Raw genomic sequence first — 19633 nt, forward strand, 5'->3', positions numbered from 1 at the left:
GTCACTGATTTTGAATTGAAAGAGACTTTATTTGCTACAATATGCACGATATTTGAACAATATCTTCCAAACAAAACTGTAACTAGAATCATTTGCCCCTGAACTCAGTGGAAAAAAAATCAACAATTAAAGTAATAGAGGCAAAAAAAAAAGTATTGAAATACAACAAGCTATAAATACAATTTTGGGGCTTCCTAAGCTTGGAGCGTTCTGGTGTGAGATCTTGATATTCACAGCATTAAATTCTGACCGGACTTCACAGGCACAAGAATAATGTTGAACTATTAATTCCAATCAATCTTCATTATGTTCATACAGTAGATCAGCATATGATCTTTTGAAATACTCATTTCATTTTGGGTTGTTTTAGGTTGTGTTTGAAGCATTGCTTTGCTGCTGATACCCAGATGAGCAGCCATACATGCTGATCAGAGGTGGTATTCAGCCAGTTCTGACAGGTTCTGGACAACCGGTAGCAGAAATTTTGAGTAGTTTGGAGAACCGGTAAATAGACTGGCCCCACCCCCTCTACCTCCCAGCTGATCTTCTTTTGTTGCCCTGAACAGGAGAACGGAGCTGGAAAGCAGGTTAGTGGGGTGGGGAGGGAATGGGGATTTTGCAGTATCCTTCCCCTGCCATGCCCACAAAGCCACACCCACAAAGCCACACCCACAGAACCAGTAATAAAAAAAACCTGAATACCACTCTTGCCAAACATCAACATTTTCATCACGTGACCATGAGGATGCTGCAACGGTCGCTAAGTGTGAAAATGGTTGCTAAGTGTGAAAAATGGTCATCAGTCACTTTTTTCAATGCCATTGTAACTTTGGTCACTATACCACCTTTCTTGCCACAGTTCTTAAGTGAATAACTGCAGCTGGTATTTTGTATTTTGGATAGAATTTTTTTTTAAAATAGTCTAAGACAATTTAAAAAAAGAATCCACATAGAATAAAGCTATTTTAAAAAAATCTATGCACAATAAATAAAATATTATTTTAAAATACATTAAAAAAAATAACAGAAAAAAACCCAGCTCACTTACCAGCAGGCACAAGTCAATCCAGAATTATGTAGATGTTAATACAAAGAACTGATCAAATTAAAATGGTGAAATTAGTCAGGGAAATATTTTTCAAAGAAACTCTGCCACCATTTTTTTCTTCCACACGAGCTGACCTCCAACCTCCGTGCCCCTCCCCTCCAGAAAATCCAGGAAGTAACACTCGCGGCCCCTCTAGCCAAGCATTTCCTGGAGCTCTATGGTACTTGGTCATTTTTTCTTATGACCAAGGGGGTGTGAGGTGACAGCTGACAGGGAGAACATATAAAATATGTGCTGGTCCATCCAATTCGATATTGTGTATTATTGATGATGACAGTCAGTGGCTGTCAAAGAATTCATGACATAGTTTTTCACCGCAATTCCTGGAACCCAGATATGGGATCTTCAGCATTGGAAGCTGATCCTCATTTAAGTCAAAAGGTCATGACAGTCCTAAAAAACAGTTGTTTTAATACTACTGTTCGTATTAATACATTATCGTAATATTGCTTAGTTTGTACATTAAAAAGAGATTCCCTTACTTCCAATGTGCAATATGACAGCATTGGTTCCACCTATCTTCTCTTTAAGTGAGAACAAGTATGGATAACGTAAATGACTGTAACTAGATATCGGAGCAATGGGGAAAAAGAACTAGAAACTATATATATATATATATATATATATATATATATATATATATGTATGTATGTATGTATGTATGTATGTATGTATGTATGTATGTATGTATGTATGTATGTATGTATATATATATATATATATATATATATATATATATATATATATATATATATATATATATATATATATATATATATATATGTTATATTTGTGCTGATAAATAAATAAAGGGAGACTAGTATAGGTCTATTTCAAGCTATTTAGCTCTCATCAGCTAGCCATACCCTTGCTGGGAATCGAACCTGTGCTCTATTGCCTCTTAGGCAAATGTGTTAACCATTGAGCTACAGAGCTCGACTCCTTATCAGCCAGGCCAGGGTGAAAGGTATATATTTAAAGTCACAACCCCTGGTATGCCCAAACATGGGAGGAAGGTCACACTTCCATTCTCTGTCCTTCGGCTCGTCACAAGAGACCATCCAAATATTGGGTTTCTGTCTGGATGGTCTCTTGTGACGAGCCGAAGGACAGAGAATGGAAGTGTGACCTTCCTCCCATGTTTGGGCATACCAGGGGTTGTGAGCAATTTCAACCAAACTTGGTACACAGTTACACTCAGGTTTGGTTGACTTACACTCAGGAAACTAATACTGTGGGGATAAGACACCCCTAACACCCCTCAGTGTGTGTGTTCTGTTAAGATACAGCCTGTTGTGCCTTAAAAGGGCTTCTACTGTATTGCTGTAAAATGGCTTTTACTGTACACGCAGTGGAGTGGCCATGGTAATGGCTTCACAGTACTCCACAAGAGGGCTACCTCTGGTAAGAGGGAAAATCCAACATTAGAAATTATGTTTGGTCCGGAAATCTTTCCCCTATAAATAAATACCCGGGCAATACCAGGTGATCAACTAGTGGGGAAATATAAATATCTTTGCAAAGTTATTTATATTTATAAAGATGTTTGCAAACAGAGATCAAACAAATATGGAAGAGGAAAGTCATGGTAATGTCTGCACTGGTTGGTGCCATATCCATGTTTGGACCCAGTAGCAATAGATAGAACATATTGGTTACAAAAATTCACACTACCTGAAATAGCACATATATTGTGATGGCATTTTTAGCTATCCTAGATCCTTGGCAAGGCTCTAATAGTCAAAAGAATCATACCCAGACAGAACTATCTCTTGGATAATACATGAAGAAGCTAAATTGCTCTGGGACTTTAGAATTCAGACAGACAAGCATCCAACAGACAACATTCCATACTTCACAATTGTTGATTAAAAAAATAGACAAAACAGCTAAGCTGGTGAACATTGCAATACCTGGAGACAAGAGAATAGAACAGAAAGAACTGGAGAAAATAGCAAAATATCAAGTCCTGCAACTATAAGGTTCTAGTAGAGACTCTAGAAAAAGTGAAGAGAAGGGCAACCAAGATGATTAGGGAACCAGAGGCTAAAATATATGAAGAACGGTTGCAGGAACTGGGCATGGCTAGTCTAATGAAGAGAAGGACCAGGGGAGACAGGATAGCAGTGTTCCAATATTGGAGGGGCTGCCACAGAGAGGAGGGGGTTCAAACTATTTTCCAAAGCACCTGAAGGCCGGACAAGGAATAATGGATGAAAACTGAACAAGGAGAGATTCAACCTGGAAACAAGTCGTACCGCCTGCAACCCACCACTGGTAGATAGACAGACAGATAAACAGATAGATAGATAGAGCAAGTCTAAACACATGTCTCTACATACTCTCTACAATCATTAGAATAATAAACTTGAACAAGATGGAAAAGAGTTGTAAAACATTATTAATCCCTTCTCAAGCATAGCGGTGTTCTCCAGACATGTTCAAGTAAATCATGGGTGTCCAATTTTGGCAATTTTAGGATCTATGGACTTCAACTCCCAGAATTCCATAGCCAGATGTTCTGTCCCCCCCCCTTCTTCGCTCGTTCAAAGACGACAGGCAGACAGACTTAAAAGGAAATAACTTTATCAGTCCTCGGCTCAGACTGGCTGTGAGCCCAAAATAAACATAAATAAAGTCTCTGGCAAGAAGATAACAGAATGCAAAAACAAAGATCTCTTACAAAGCAAATCACTTCTCCAAGTGTCTCTTTGAATCAGGGTTATAGAAAGCAAATCACTTATCCAAGTGTCTCTCACAAACAAACCATGACCGATGAACGATAAACGTTGACTTCTGCAACCAGGGCGTGGCACCATCCATCCTTTTATATCCAGAAGACGACACTAACGAGCCCCAGCTGCATTGTTAATCCTGCATCCCCACTCAACTCACAGCAAACTTCTGCTGAGTCACAACAGCCAGCTATGCACGGGTGGGATCCTGCCAGCATTACTAATGGTTTGTACGCTTGCTTCACTCGCCTGCACACCAGACTAAGTGCGCATTTGCACTTAAAATGGTCTGCGCATGTGCACAACATTTAAAAAGGGGGGAAATTACATTTTTGCAATGAAGATTGTTCTGCACATGTGCAGAACAGAAAATCAAGATGGCGTCACCGAGGCTAGAATTGGTACAGTCACGTGTCCGGCTGAGTTACTACCTATTTGGCCGAACTGGTCCAAAACGGGAGGAACCCACCTCTGCAGCTATGCCAACACTGAACCCCATTCATGAATGAGTCAAATCCTACTCATATTGCAACATTACATTATCAGTCCTATGAAATGTTTTGAATATTTATTTGTGGATAGAAGAGCTTATTTATGTTTCAGGTTCCCACTCACATACGTTTTTAAAATAAGCGTCTCTGGCATAAACCTGATTTAACTCTGATATCTCTTTTTCCCTTGGGAAATTCATGCCAGTTTCTGGCTTCTGTCTCTATTTTTATTTGCAAATATTGAAGGAAACATTAATTCTGTAGAGGTTTTTTTCCCCCCTCTTAAACCAGCCTATTTTGGTTAATAAATCATTCTTTATTTGCCAGGAAAAGCTGAACTTCTATCAATATAATTTAAAAAACGAACTTAACTACTCGTGCTAAAAAAATAATTCACAAGGCTCAGGGGGTTGGAAATGCAAAATAGAGACAAGTTAATTTAGTGACTTGGCAACTTCTTCCCCACAGCCTTGATGAACAACGGCCAAACAACTGGGCAAGAGTCATTCCGGTTGAATTTACTGTAGAAATGATCTCTAATATGGGCTTTAAATTACAGGAAAATACTGAGCTACACCTCTTAATTTATATGTATCCCTCCTATTTTGAAGATTCACACTTCTGCCTAAGGTTATTAACTGAGCTTTTGATACACCTGGGCCCTAATTATAGATGAAAGCTGTTCTTAAAGTCTGACCTGGAAATATTTGTACTTGCTATCTCAACTGATGTTATCCCTTTTATTTGTTTTATTTTATCAATAAAAGTTATTTTAATTGCATGTCACCCACATCTGGGAGCTTTAAATAGATTAGGTACATTTAAATATTTGATGTCAGCAGATGTTCAAGGTATTAATTTGGCGAGCTGCAAAAATTGAAAATTGTCATTGGCCCCTGTTTGTTTCCTTATTGTTGTTGTTAGTTGTGAAGTTGTGTCCGACCCATTGTGACACCATAGACAATGTTCCTCCAGGCCTTCCTGTCCACTACCATCCTCTGGAGTCCATTTAAGCTCACACTGACTGCTTCGGTGACTCCATCCATCCACCTCATTCTCTGTCGTCCCCTTCTTCTTTTACCCTCAATTGTTCCCAGCTTAAGGTTCTTCTCCAGTGAGTCCTTCCTTCTCATTAGGTGGCCAAAGTATTTGAGTTTCCTCTTCAGGATCTGGGCTTCTAAAGAGAGTCAGGGTTGATCTCCTCTAGGACTGACCGGTTTGATTGCCTTGTAGTCCAAGGGACTCGCAGGAGTCTTCTCCAGCATCAGAGTTCAAAGGCCTCAATTCTTTGGCGCTCAATCTTTCTTATGGTCCAACTTTCACAGCCATCCATTGCAACTGGGAAAACCATAGCCTTGACTATACGATATGTTTGTTTATATCCCACTTTTATTATTTTTAGAAATAATTCAAGGAGGTGAACATACCCAACACATCTTCTGCCTCCTACTTTCCCCACAACAACAACCTTGTGAAGTGGGTTGATGTGAGAGAGTGATTGACCCAAAATCACTCAGCTGGGTTTCATGCCTAAAGGGAGACTTGAACTCATGATTTTCTGCTCTGTAGTCTGGTGCCCTAACCACTGAACCAAATTGATTTGCCTCCCATAGGTTCTTCTTCTTCTTCCTAGTGTATTTCTGCAGATGCAGGGTCCACTGTTTGGATCATTGAATGCCACTTTGCATGATCACCTACATATCCAGGGCGCAGGCTCATGGCTTGCATATCTTTATTTTTTTTATATATTTTTTTTTATTTTTTTGTTACATAAACAACACATACCCACAACAGTGGGGGGGGGGAGTCAAAACAAAAAAGAACAAAAAACAAAACAGAGAAAAAAAACACAAGTATATGTTATAAAAAAGTATATCAGCTGGTTACAACAAGTTTTTGTGCATCTCTTCCATTAATTCATATTAATTCAAATATCTTAACTCAAATGTTTACCATATTAACATCATCATACCTCCGCTTTTAGTTGACTACAGTTGTTTAAACATCCTTCATCCTTAACTATACCAAAAATTTAATCCTAACCACATGCTGGCATTTCATTTACTTGTTTATAAAACCCTCCATTAACATCAAATCCTCATATCCTGTTTTAGCTAAACATCCATAATATTTAATACCAAAAATTTCATCCTCTATGTATATAATTTATTATCATTCTCCTTTCTTTATTTAATTATATCGTATATCATAGCATTTTCCCCCATTAGTTAAAGTTTAACTGTATATAGTTTTATTTTATTTTTTTTATAATAATTATTATTGTGATTAATACCTTTATATATAATCCAAAGATATTTCTAACCTTCCCTTCTCATATCCAATTATTATTTATCATAACAACTCAACATTATATACATTACTATCATTATCAGTTATTATTCAACTATATCTATTACAAATGAATTTAACTAGGTTTAGCTAGTTTTAAATTATACTCTTCCATCTATCAGCCTGTGTCTCTCCAGTAACAGAACCGCCTTAAATCTGTTGCCATTCATGGGTCCAGTTCTCCAAACATCTTTATGAGCAATTCCTTACGAAGAAATCTTTGCACCTTTTTTCCTTATGGTGCCTCTCATTTAATGCTGCCGCCCTCCTTTTATTTCCTTTATCAGCTTGTCTTTAATTCTCAGTGGTGGTATCAAAAGTTTTGCAGATGGTATTTCATAAAGTATAAATTCTTTAATGCTTCTCACTCCTCCTGCGCCCTGTCTTTTGAAGTAGATCTTCTGTGTGGCTGCTCCCCCTTCAGACATTCCATCTTTTTCTCCCTCAGAGGTAAACCAGTTGGCTTGCATATCTTTATTGATGGTGTCTCTCAGCGGTGGATTTCACATTTTTTTACTACTGGTTCGCAGGTGCATGCACCACTTCCGCACATGCGCCCAGCCTTCCACGCATGCGCCCGGCCTCAAAAACATGCCTAAATAGGATGCCATAGAGGCAGGGCAGAGGGGGGAGCCCACCCGCGATTTCCGCTACCAATTCAAATGAACAGGTCCAAATCGGCTGAATACCATCTCTGATGTCTCTGTTTTGGATGCCCACAAGGTCGCCAGCCATTGTCTTCTAGTTGATAGGCAGTCTTGGCCACAGTGGAAGGTGCTGCTCTCTGGACATGTCAGTACCAGTGGAGCTGGCCCTCTCTCATCTTTTCTATAATTGGTGACGCACCAAAATGATGTTGAATGCTGTCATTTGTGATGTGGTCAAGAAGGGAGATGCCTGATATCCAACTGAGTATTTGCATTTCCATGGCATGGATATAACTTCTGGTCCCTGTTGTTGCTGCTCAGCATCCAGTGCCATAGGGTGGATGGTTGTTCACCTCCCACAGATGCCCATAAGTATATGTGGGGGTACAAGGGTGTAACCAAGTTACCCATGCTGGTATTTCAGTGAGTGAATTCCATCACAATATAAAAAATATCAGCATGCTTTTCTTCCTATGCTGAAAAAGAAGCATATTTCTCACCAGGGCTGTGTTTAAATAGGTGCTGGAATAGGCTGCTTCAGTTGGATCATGGTGCTTTAGAGGGCTTCTCTCTAAAAAAATACCTAGAGGAATCCTGCCATCAAATCTCTGGAGTAAACCATTCAGAACATGGGCTAACATGTTGTCCTCCCACGTCTCTGGTGGAGGAAAAAAAAGATCTCCATAATGAGTGGATTTCATGAAATATTCACTCAATAATCTAAGCCAGGGATGTCAAACTCAAGGTCCATGGGCTGGACCAGCACTATGGGATGCTTAGATGTGACCTGAGGGCCAACCTGAAAACAGCAAAGGACTGGCCTGGGATGTCTCTGCTAGCAAAAATGGACCTCTATGTTTTCTCTAGCACAGTGTTGCAGGGGGCCATTGCAGCTGCAAACAGAGCTCAGGAGGGCCATGTACAGTCTTCCTGAGCTCCATTTTCACTGGCAGAGCACTGGAGTAGGCCACACAGCCACAGACAGAGCCTGAAAGGGCCTGAGAGGTACAGCAAGACTCCTCTGGAGGACAAAGGTTTGGTGCTCTTCCTGGTCTCACCTTCCTCTGCTGGAAACAATGATTCTCCCCAGCCCCACCAGACCACCACAGGAACCCCCAACACGAGTAATGTTAAGCTGGCCATGCCCATCCTGGTCATACCCCCCCTGGTGACCCCAAGGTCACAACCCTGATAACCCACAATGAAATCAAGTTTGACACCTCTGATCTAAGCTATAACAAATAATGTGATGTATGTGATGTCTGCAGTCATATTCCTTTTAGGATCTTTGGCCTGCCACACTCTCTCTTATTTTACTATGCTGTTTCATTAGCGGGGTAATTGGAAGGGGGAATAGTAAGGAGTAGAATTGTAGAATGTGTTGTTGTCAAAATATAAAAAAAATCCTTTCTAGAAGCCCAAGATCATTCTTTGTCTCTGCACCTCTGCACCTGACCGGAATTAGATGGCTGGAAATGCCAGTGTGGCAGAGGAAGATTGGACCATGTGATGAACTTGTGGGTGTGGGGGCAAGATCTTCAACTTTCAACTGGGTGAAAAACCCAGGAAGTTTTCAGATTCAGATTTCCACAGTTTGTACCAACATATCTCTCTTATTAAATTGGGACTTTGATGAAAGCTATGCCTTGAACTCTGATTTAATTCTGGGTGATATTTGGAATGCTGACATGTGGATCTTGTGACAGTTGATCATCCTGTTAACCTTATTATCTGGTATTCCAAATGATTTCAACCAAGTGTTCCCAAATGATGTATTCGAGGATGGGTGGGCACCCTAGATATCTATGGGCATTATTTTTCCTACTGTGGTAAAAACCACCCTATTCAATGTTTTAAGAGAAGATTTCACGAGGATCTCCACCCTACTGAATGAAATGCTGGGGCAATATTACGCATCTCAACAGTGACTGTTCCTGTCATTCATCTCCTAAGATAAGGAATACCTGCATCCTCTTGGCTGTCAAGGAGGCCATAAAAATATTTTTGTTCTCCCAGAGTTTGATTGCTGTTGCACCTGGATTGCCTAATTAGTTAGCTTAGACTGAACTTTTGTCTTTTCTTGTGTTATTGTAAAATGCCCCAAGCTCTCCTAAAAAATAAACAAATAAGATTGTTCACCTTACACTCAACTCTTAAAAAAAAATATCAATTTAATTAAGAGCTTTAATTAAAGGAAAAAGGGAAGCCTGTGTCAGATAGGTGGAGGTTGAAATCAGTCAACTACACTCATGTCTACCAAGGAAGAATCAGGCTGAAATAAATTATGATAAAAGTCACAGAAGGAGCAGCTGAGCAGGAATCAGCACCAAGGATAGCTCCTAACAAGCTCTGCGGTGAGCCAAATTCCAAGAAGGTAATTGGGGAAAGGGGTGAGGTCAGATAGAAACAATAATAAAAAGGTATTCACTCTACGTCTTTCGATCCGTCCTGCTTCCCTTAAAAACTTAGAGTTTTATTCCAACAAAGGGAAACTATGGAGACATGATGATGATGATGATGATGATGATGATGATGATGATGATGATGATGATGATGATGATGATGATGGAGGAGGAGGAGGAGGAGGAGGAGGAGGAGGAGGAGGAGGAGGAGGAGGAGGAGGAGATGATCTTAGTCTGGAATGTAAGATGTCATCTTAATTCAGCTGATTCTAAGTCTTAGAGCAGGGCTGTCAAACTCAAGGCATGTCCTGGCCACACCCATGCCCGGTTTAGCAAAGGGGAAGAAGTCATGATACATCATGTGGCAATGCCGTGACAACTCGAATTTGACACCCTTCTCTCAGAGGAAGCCATGCAAGTAACCAGGAGCAATTTTTCAAATACATTATTATGTGTTATAGTGAAGGCTGGCACATGTAGCTGTGCTACTTGTGAATGGGATTTCACAATTCAGTTCTGCATCAAATGTTCATATGATTGTTGATATCACAGCACTGATAAGAATGCCGTCTCAGATGCCAATTCCAAAGAGCTTTTTCACAGACTTTCAATTTCCAGGTCCTCTACTTTTTGCCTAGCTCACACTAGAAGAACTGGATTCATTTTATCTACTAATACAACACTAAACCAAATGAGACAGAATATATATATAATTTATATAATGATATCATTAAAATCATATAATCTTACTTTTAAAAATGAAGCCAAGTCGACTAATTCCATCACCAAAACCTGAGAGAATCTTTTAGTGTTCTTGGAAAACTATTTTACAATTAGCCATGCAGATTTTTTTTTTAAAGCGAAATCTACCTTAACTAACCAGATACAACTCCAATGCTAATTGGGTATTCTAAAATACACAAATCCTAGGATGGATCCAAGTTTGAGTAGATTAATCCATGTGGGAACTGGAACTTGACGTTTCCTTTTCTAAATGTTCCTACATTCCCCCAGTTTGATTATTCTTCCTGGTGGATCTCATTGGGGATAAGTTGACTAACATTCAACTAGACCAGGGTGTCAAACTCGTGGCGTCATGTTGTTGTCACGTGATGTATCGCAACCTTTTTTCCCCTTCACTAAACTGGGGGTGGGCATGGCCAGCCTGTGGCCCATCCGACCCGTGGGCTGCAAGTTTGTCAGTTTAGTTCCATTGTGGCAAACCTATGGCATGTGTGCCAGAAACAGCATGCAGAGCAACCCCATGCGGGATGCACAACCTCACTGGCTCCTCTTCCACATACACCCACGTGTGCCCGCCAACTGGCCTTTGTGCATGCAGGAGTTCCAAAATCCAGAAGAACAGCATTCGGGCGCGCATGTGTCCACAGGCACCCCAACTTCCAGGTTTCCATTGCGTGCATGTGTAACAGCCAGCTGTTTCTCGGGCCCGTACCCACGCCGGTAACTGAAAATTTGGGTGCATGTGCGATGGAATTATGCTCTTCCAGGTTTTGATGCTCCCGTGCATGGGAAGGCCAGCGAGGCTGCATGTTCCTTGCAGAATGGTGTGGCATGCAATTTCCTGCATGCAGCCCAGCATGCGGTACCAAAAAGGTTCACCATCACTAGTCTAGTTACTAGAATGTACCTAAGAGGCTGTATTAGTCTAATCATCTTGTCAATCTCTTCTCTTCTGAATTACAAATATCGTGAAGACGCTCTGCTGTAAATAGCTCCACTTAGTGGCAGAATGTCACTTTCAAGGAATTATTTCTATCAACAAAGGAAGGCAAAGAGATTCAAATTACATCAACAGAATGCTAATCCTTGCCCATTTTGCATGCAACAAGCCACACTTTCTTTCTCTCTTGTTTCCTCTTTGTTCTAATCTTCTGAGATAAATTTAGCTTAGACTACTGTTTATTTTTAAAGGGACTCAGTGGCTAACATGCTGAGCTTGTCGATCAGAAAGCTTGGCACTTCGGCAGTTCGAATCCTTAGCGCCGCATGATGGACTGAGCTCCCGTTACTTATCCCAGCTTCTGCCAACCTAGCAGTTCGAAAGCAAGTAAAAAATGCAAGTAGAAAAATAGGAACCATCTTTGGTGGGAAGGGAACAGCGTTCCATGAGCCTTCGGCATTTAGTCATGCGGGCCACATGACCACGGAGATGTCTTCAGATAGCACTGGCTCTTCGGCTTTGAAACGGAGATGAGCACCATCCCCTAGAGTCAGGAACAACTAGCACATATGTGTGAGGGAAACCTTTACCTTATTGATTATTTTATATCCACCGTAGTCCTTGATGATTGGTGAAGGATGCATTTAAACTTTGATTTGTAGTTTCTTAGCCCACTAAAAAAATATTGTTGTTAATGAGGATGGTGGCGGTGATAAAATATATATTGTCAGTGTTTAGGAATACATATTTTTTTTAAAAAAATGCACTATGCTTTGGTTTCTTCAGAAGTCAATTGTAACTCAAAAGACTTAGAAGAATACCAAACGGAACTTCTGAAGACCTGGGGGGCATCTGTACATGTCTTTCTCCTTCTTTCGTGGCTCTTGTCTGTTCTGAGCTGTTTTCAAATGAATAATAAACTGCTTCAAGAAGTTTATTAAAAGATAAGCATAAATTATACATACAATCCTTTGCAATGCTGCATCTGACTCCAGAAGAAAAATGTGAACAGGTTGTGTGAAGTAGGTAGAAACATTCTTGTGCCAAAACTTTTTTTTCCCCGTCGAATATTTTAAATCAAGAAAGCTCAACTCATTCCTTATGCATGACCTCACATGAGAAAGAAAAGACATTATGATGCCTTCAACGAACTCTTTCAGGCGCTGCCTGGAACATATCCAATAATAGCCACATTACAGTTAATTAAAAAACCCTATTTCAAACTCATTTTTCACCTTTGGGGAAGTTAAACATAGTTTAAACTAACACACTTTATTCAGCCATAATGCAGAATTAATTAGCTTAATGTCTGAATACAGAATTCATACTCCCTTCTTTTGATTATTATTATTTTAATTACAGAAAATCTGGGTTTTGTTTTTTTTCAGATTCAGAATCTACAAATCGGGGTCAAGATGAACCATCTTCTCATATACATCGTCTCTGCATATTTCATTAAAATGTGCAGTACATTTATCTAATTCTATCATATAGCAAAAATTTTCACCCATACTATTATCGTTTCTTTTACTTGTTCCTCTTCCAACAGGTTTCTTGAGCCATAATGCCATGCCATGATGTTCCCCATTTGGTAAAGCTAAAGGAAAACTCAGCCATGGATAAATTTACAACTTGGCTGGGTTTTTTTTTGGGGGGGGGAAGAGAAGAGAAATCAGTTTGGTTAAAAACCCATGAAGGATTTGGTCACTAGTAGGAAGAAAAAAATATTTGGGGTGGAGGTAGTAGAGAGCACCATGGAAATAAATTTAGATTGTCATCCCAAGTAATATTTTTCTGTGATGGTCCAACTTCAGTAAGACATTGATTATCTCACACAGAGCAAAGAAGGAGAGGTAAATTCTTTCCTACCAGAAACTCGTAGTTGTATTGTAGTAAGCAAATTAGCAAGAAGGAGACATCAAAAAAATAAAAAATAATAAAGGAGACATAAAAAATGAACAACACGACACAAGGACAATTTTCCCCTGAATGCCATCATTCTGCTAAACAACTAATTCTCACAACACTGTCAAATTGTTTACTAGGAGTGTATTACTATTGTTCTTCTCATCCTTCCTAGTACCTATCTCTTCCCACTTACGACTATAAGCATGTTGCTTGTATCTTTACAATTTATATTGTTTTATTTGTTTCCTAGTATGATTTGATTAGTTATTAGCAACCTGTGTATCACTAAGTGTTGTATCTTATGATTCTTGATGAATGTATTCTATTTTATTTTTCTTTATGTACACTGAGAGCATATGCACCAAAGACAAATTCCTTGTGTGTCCAATCACACTTGGCCAATAAATAATTCTATTCTATTCCATTCCATTTTATTCTATTCAAATCTAGTGAGAACAACCACAATAACTATATGTAATTGATTTCATTGCAATTGAATTTGCTTAGACAAAAAATGTCTTTGTTCCACTTTTGTAAGAGAAGGACAGGCAGAGCCTGGGGGCGGAGTGAAGAGTAGAATCAGCCTAGAATCAGTGCGTTCCCATAGAAATAGCAGTTAGACTTATATACCGCTTCATAGGGCTTTCAGCCCTCTCTAAGCAGTTTACAGAGTCAGCATATTGCCCCCAACAACAATCCGGGTCCTCATTTTACCCACCTCGGAAGGATGGAAGGCTGAGTCAACCCTGAGCCGGTGAGATTTGAACAGCCGAACTGCAGAACTGCAGTCAGCTGAAGTAGCCTGCAGTGCTGCATTTAACCACTGCACCACCTCGGCCATTTCCCACAAGCAATCTAAGTTCAACCCCTCTTGAATTCCATTAATTCTTATTGAGAACTGACTTGTTAGTTAACTAGATTTCTGTGTATAGGCATGAGCAATAACTTAGCTTAACTGGAACTTAAAGTATGATCCTGATTCTTTGCACCTGGCAGTTTTTACCTTTCAGAATAGCTTTCTCCCCTAGAATGCCATAAAACCCAGTTTATTTCTACTTTAAAGTAAGTCCCAGCTTCGGAACAAAGAATTTTCCCTGGATCCAATAGTGAAAAGGATAGGAGTGGAAAGTGTTAAAATATTTATTTAGGTACATAAAGATCCAGTTTTCATCCTTCCTGATGATCAATGTATTGGATTTTGGAAAATGTAAATATACATTTCCATTTCCCAAAAGTTTCCATATTGCATGTAAATATCAGTTTATTGCCATAACATTCAAGTTCTTTGATTAGAATTGGGAGGGGAATTTAGAAGGGCATAATCCAAAGTTTGGATAGCATGAATTTTTATTGTACAATAAAGATTAATGCAGAGTTTAGGAATCATTATATTAGACGTGCCATGTTGAGATTATAAAACAGATATAAAGCCTGGGCCAAAAAGACCTTTATTGGTTTCAGCAGAAGAAGCATTTTACAAGAAAGAAACAGTAGGCAAAGAAAAATGGTTAACTTATCAAAAATTGTTAGCACAGGAACATGAGAATATAAGATGAAATAAAAAGACAAATTGGCTGCAGAGGGATTTATATAATTTTAATTAAGAATTTTATTATAGTAGTAAAATCTATTATGAACAAAACTTAAAGAAAGAAAGAAAAAGAACAGAGGAGCAAAAAAGTACAAGGGAAAAGAGATAAAAGAAAGACAAAAGAATATAATAAGGAGAAAAGAAATACTATATATAAAGAAGTGACTCCCAACTTTCACCACAACTAATATAAAGAAATGTAGTAACTCTTGACCCTCTCTGTGCATGCGCAAAAGTGTTGCATGTGAGCACGAGCACAAGCAAACTGGTAGTAAACCAGTTAGCAACCCATCACTGAAATAAACCCATAAAAACGTCATCTTTTTCATTCTGGTGTCAGCAGGAATTCCACAAATGGTAGCTAGATATACATATCTTTTTCAACCTTGATCAAATAAGTCAACATTATGTTCCTTCCGTTTAATTTATAACAGTATTAATCTTTAGTTCATTTAAATATTGTCATGGGATTTAGGGGGAGGTATAGCACACTAAAGATGTTTGTGCAAAAGTGGAGGCAACATTTGGGGCAAAGGCCACAGAATTGGTGAGCAGACAATCGCTCACATGTGCTCTGAAAAACTGTTCCTCAGCAGGAGACTGCAGGACAAGAGTTTTTCATGGGTTTGAGCACTGGGAGATGAAGGGAATAGCCAAGTCGCTTGCAATCATAGCACAGACTTTTAAAGGACCTTAAATCTGCAAATCTTACTTTCTATTCACCTCCAGAAATGGCAACTTCTTAACCACTTCTAAACTATTAGAGACCTTTGAAATGGCAAATTTAAAAATGCTGGTTGAGTCTGTCTGTCTTCAATCCTGAACAAAAGAAAAAAAAATTAACCCTAAATTTAAGAATGTAAAGAATCTGAAATAAACAGCAAAAGGCTAAATATGATTTTGATTTTTAAAATTATCCATGGAATTGCATTCTAGATAAAATTGCAATATTGAAGCTTTTACAACATGGTTTTGGAATGAATTATGAAGATTAACAGCTTCTTGTAGGAAACAGATCCTGTTTTGGCTTTTGCAAGGCACAACATAAATAAGACATTTCATCATTTAAAAAATGGACACGAGAGGGAACTAAGGACTTTAGATAGAAAAAATATATGGCCTTTAAGATTATGCAAAACATCGTGACAATAAAAATAATGTAGGAGACTTTTGAATAATGGAATCAGAGCATAATACTTATAATATCAATATTGCAGTAATGGATTAGACTATGTCCAAAATATGTTGAAGAGGTAACATGTAGAACAAATTTCACCTTACAAGATAGAAATGACACTGAAAGTGAATTACAACTGACCAGTGAAGAGAATGACTTTGAAAAGGATGTTTAACTGAATCTACAAAAGAAACTGACTGAGGTTTTAAAATTTTAAAGGGAAATACAAATGATGAATGAAGAGAATAATCTGGATATTATTTTTTCCTGTTGGATTTACAAAAGAGGCTTTTAAAAGCCTTGAAAAACTTTATGTGATAGGACAAAGAAGAAATGAAGGGATTTCGTTTTCAATGGTTTCTGTATGCACAGTTAAGAGAAAGATTTAAAATAAATAATAGGACATTTGGAATTCAGAAGCAAAAGACTGAATTTGAACTATGTACAAATGATGAACACGTAATTGCTATAATGTATAAACTTTTATTTAAACTTGAAATAGAAGAAGAGCAAGTGAAAGAGACTATGATAAAGTGAGCTAAGAACTTTGGACATGATATAAGGATACAACATTGGGGAAATGTGGTTAAAAGGATTGAAATTTACATTATGCTATAATGTAAAATATAATTTTTATAAAATGATGTATCATCGGTATATGACTCCGTAAAAATTGTCTGGAGATTTTTCCTTCCTTCCTTCCTTCCTTCCTTCCTTCCTTCCTTCCTTCCTTCCTTCCTTCCTTCCTTCCTTCCTTCCTTCCTTCCTCCTCCCTCCCTCCCTCCCTCCCTCCCTCCCTCCCTCCCTCCCTTGTCCCTCCCTCCTACCCTCATCATTTTTATAGAATACTAGCCAACAGTGATGTCCGGTGAGGTCTATTGCTGGTGAGGCAAGCTTGCAAAATCCGACCTATGTCTGCCGCCCTATGTCTGCCAGTGTGAGGGCTTTGCCCGGGCTTTTGGAAAGCTGCGCCAAAGCCCCGGCGCGGCTTTCCACCATAGAGTGGGACGCGTCCCGCTCTATGGCGAGGCACGGCGGGACTTTAAAGCCATGCCTCCATGCCCCGCCATAGAGAGTGACGGCATGGCTTTAAAAAATAAAAAATAAAGTGCCAGCCTGCACACCAACATAGGCGGTTAAAACACACATACACGCTGTTACCAATGCAACTCCACTGTGTTGTACAGTAGAATCCAGTACGGCAGTACAGCAAAACAATATACATACACACACGAATTACTTATAATAATACAAATTACAATTACTTATAAATTACAATAATTTTGAATTCCTCCCCCCTCCCTCCGACCCACATACCTTTTCCAGCTGTTTCACAGAGGATTTCAACTCTGCTCTTGTCTGCCATGATGAAAATGTAAAAAGGGTAAAAAGAAAAAGGCAAGAGCTGCTGAAGTATGGCTGGGTTAGCTGCTGCCAAAGCCTCCAATGGATGACTCTGCTTAACTGTTTAAAAAAAGCCTCTAAAAAAGTGCCCTCTGCAGGAGGAGGCGAGAGAACCACGTGCCTCATCTACATAAGGAATTTTTCGCCTTTTAACCCTTGCTTAACTCTGCTCAAGTGATCATAAAGATAGACTAAAGGAGGCACGTGGTTCTCTCGCCTCCTCCTGCAGAGGGCACTTTTTTAAGAGGCTTTTTTAAACAGTTAAGCACTAAGCAGAGTCATCCACTGTGACTCTGGCAGCAACTACCTCAGCCTTTTTCCTTTTAATTTTTCTTTTCTTTTCATGATGACAGTAGTGAGGCCCTGCCTCACTGCCTCCCCTGACTGCACGTCCCTGCTAGCCAATAACCCAATGTTTCCTGGGTATTTATTTATAGGAGGAAAATGTCCAGACCAAACGTAATTTCTAATGTTAGATTTTCTCCCTTGTGGAGTATTTTGAAGCTGTTACCAATGCAACTCCACTGTGTTGTACAGTAGAAGCCAGTATGGCAGTACAGCAAAACAAGCTGTATCTTAACAGAACACACACCTCGAGAAGAGTTAGGGGTGTCTTATCCCCATAGTATTTTTCTCCAGAGGGTAAGTCATATGAGGACCAAGCTTGGTTGAAATTATTCAAGGCTTTCCAGAGGTATGCTGGAACATACATACACATACACACACATCTGTTTTTATATACGTATATGGTAGGTAAGCGATACTTATCTTTTTCACTTTCATACTGAAAGTGGTTTGGCCCAGCCCATTATATCTAGGAGCTACAGTATATTAAACCTTTCCAACCAACCACAATAGGACTCCTAGGAAGAGATTCAAACGTCAAAGTTGGCTGTTCACCAGTTGTGTCTCATTATAAAAGAGATTATATTATTTAGACTCCTCAATAAACAATCAAATTATCAGGTTCCTGAAGGGGCCTTCAAGTAAGAGAAGAAAGGAAAGTTGTGCGAACTACGCAGTTCCGTTTCTATTGTCTCCATTCTGATAGAAAAGAAGAAAATGCAAGAAACATTGATACTGTAGAGGATTTGCAAATACTGAAGGCCCCCATTTTGCCTTTTAACTCCCACAGCCTCACTACCGAAGAGGAGGGAGTGGTCATTTCAACCTGGTGCCCACTCTGATGATCTCACATTCTTACCGGCTATGCCAATGATGGCTAACCTTTTTCTAAAGGTGTGCCAAAACTGTGTGCGCTCACACACTTGCACATGTGTGAGTGACCCCTCCCACCTGTGCATGTGTGAGCGACCCCCTAGGAAAGTGAAAACAGCCTCTCCTAACCCTCGGGGGGGGGGAGGCCATTTTTGCCCTCCCAAAAGGGCAAAAGAAAGCCTCCAGAGCCTAGAAAAACAGACCCAACAGGAATGAACTTCTGGTTCACCCATTGGGCCATTTTTTTGCCCTCTCCAGGCTTCAGGAAAGCATCTGGGGCCTGGGGAGGGGAAAAAACAGATTCAATGGGCTAACCGGAAGTTTGTTCCCAAATTTCCGGTTGGGCCATTGGGCCTGTTTTTCGCCCTCTCTATGCTCTGGAGGCTTTTCTGAAGCCTGGGGAGGATGAAAAAAGCCTCCCCCGGTCCTCCAGAAGGCCAAAAATCAGCTGGCCAGTGTGCGCATGTGCACTGGAGCTGAGGGCTGCTGTGCCAGCAAATATGGCTCCACATGCCACCTGTAGCACGAGTGCCATAGGTTCGCCATCGTGGTCCTATTCCACGTCCAGTTCCTAGACAGAGAATCCAAAAGGAAATCCCTTTCTCAGGACACCAAATTTATCTTGATCCTTATTTAGCATGGGCTATCGTGAAACATTTCATCCATCCTCTTGTTTGACTGCTGAATTTCTGGCGTCCCTAAAGAAAAGTCAGTCAAGCAAATCCAAACCACTAATAATATAGGGCTACAAATGGTGAGGTCTTTACGCACAACATAAAAATCAAGCAAGAGAAGAGAACTTTGCAAACCTTAAACTTAACCTCTTTTAATTCCAGCTTCAGTTGCTGTACATTTGTATAGATACATCAGGGTTCATGCTGCACTAATCCATGGTCCGCTTAACCATAATTTGTTAATT

Source organism: Thamnophis sirtalis, unplaced genomic scaffold (genome assembly GCF_051295495.1).
Source record: "Thamnophis sirtalis isolate CommonGarterSnake01/CBP01778 unplaced genomic scaffold, rThaSir2_p1.2 scaffold_7, whole genome shotgun sequence".
Classification (NCBI taxonomy): Eukaryota; Metazoa; Chordata; class Lepidosauria; order Squamata; family Natricidae; genus Thamnophis; species Thamnophis sirtalis.